Source organism: Zonotrichia albicollis, unplaced genomic scaffold, assembly GCF_047830755.1.
Source record: "Zonotrichia albicollis isolate bZonAlb1 unplaced genomic scaffold, bZonAlb1.hap1 Scaffold_135, whole genome shotgun sequence".
NCBI lineage: Eukaryota > Metazoa > Chordata > Aves > Passeriformes > Passerellidae > Zonotrichia > Zonotrichia albicollis.
The window spans coordinates 87,040-87,500 of NW_027428354.1; positions in this window are offsets into that span (position 1 = coordinate 87,040).

Below are 461 nucleotides of genomic sequence, written 5' to 3' on the forward strand. Positions count from 1 at the left end.
AAGGCGCGCGCGGGCCACGTCGGCGAGAGAGAAGGGAGCGAGCGGGATGTCTGGGGCTCCGTGGGGGAGTGAGACTCGTAACTCGCCCCCGCGGGTGCCTCCGGCGTCCCGGGCCCGCGGCCCCCGTGGCTAGCACGGGTCGCTGCGAACGCCGCCTCCATGTGCCTTTTTGTCGTGCCGTTCCTCCGGCTATTTTTTTTCCGGAAAGGGAAAGCCGGCCGCCGGCGGCGCGCGGTCCGGTGGCACGTATTTCTCGCACGCTCGGCCGGGTTCCCCGGGCCGGAAGGGGAAGCCGAGTCCCCCCGGCCTGGCGGGCCAGCCCAGTCCCAGTCCTGCCGTTGCCTAGCCGAGAAGGGAATCCGTTGGCGCCCGCGGGCGGGCGGGCGGGTGGCGGCACCCCCCGCGCTCCTCCTCTGCCGCGAGCGCTCCGCAGGCGGGGCTGGGCGGCCGTCGCCCCGTTG